Source organism: Mirounga leonina, unplaced genomic scaffold (assembly GCF_011800145.1).
Source record: "Mirounga leonina isolate KUSES-001 unplaced genomic scaffold, KU_Mleo_1.0 Mir_166, whole genome shotgun sequence".
Taxonomy (NCBI): domain Eukaryota; kingdom Metazoa; phylum Chordata; class Mammalia; order Carnivora; family Phocidae; genus Mirounga; species Mirounga leonina.
Window position 1 is genome coordinate 34,987,070 of NW_023270418.1, and position 769 is coordinate 34,987,838.

The window sequence follows — 769 nt, forward strand, 5'->3', positions numbered from 1 at the left end:
CCCCGTTATGATGGACCACAGGTCCTTTGTGACAACTCCCATCTGGAGGTGGAGTCTAAGCCCTCCCCTTAAGCCTGGGCCGGCCTCACCGGCGTGGCTGACCACGGGATCGTGCAGAGGTGACGCTCAGGGGCCACTGAAGTGAGGCCATCAGAAGCCTTACAGAAACCAGCCCCCAAGTAGGAAGTCCAACCACCCAGAGACCAACCACCCTGCTGTAAGGGAGCCCAAGCGAGCCGCATGGAGGGGCCGTGGACGGTGAGACCCCAGAGGTTCCTCCCATCCCGTTGTATGTGCCCAGCTCATAAGTGAGGGAGCCACACTGGACATCCCGGTCCCCAAAGACAGGCCAGGGAGAAAGAGCGAGAATCTCCCCCAACAGTGAGAACCAAGGCCTCAGACATACGGCCAAGCATCTGAGCCAGCCCGGCCGAGGCTCCACTGGAAACAGAAATGAGTCGCTGCCCTGTGCCCTGTCCAAACTTGCCATCCCCGACGTCCCAGCACGGTACGCTGGTTGGTTTTTCTCGTGAACTCTTGGGGTGCTTTCTTACATGGCAGCAGATGATTGGAACTCTGTGTCCCACACGCACTTACATGTTCTATTCTGCTGCCTTCTATTTTGTATGCTGTCTTTGCCCCCAGAAAATTGATTTCATAATCCACTGAAAGATCACCATCTGCTGTGGTTTCTTATCTGCTGCGATGTAAAAATCCACCGCAAAACTTCATGGTAAAAAAACAACGATTTATGGTTTCTCTTGACTTG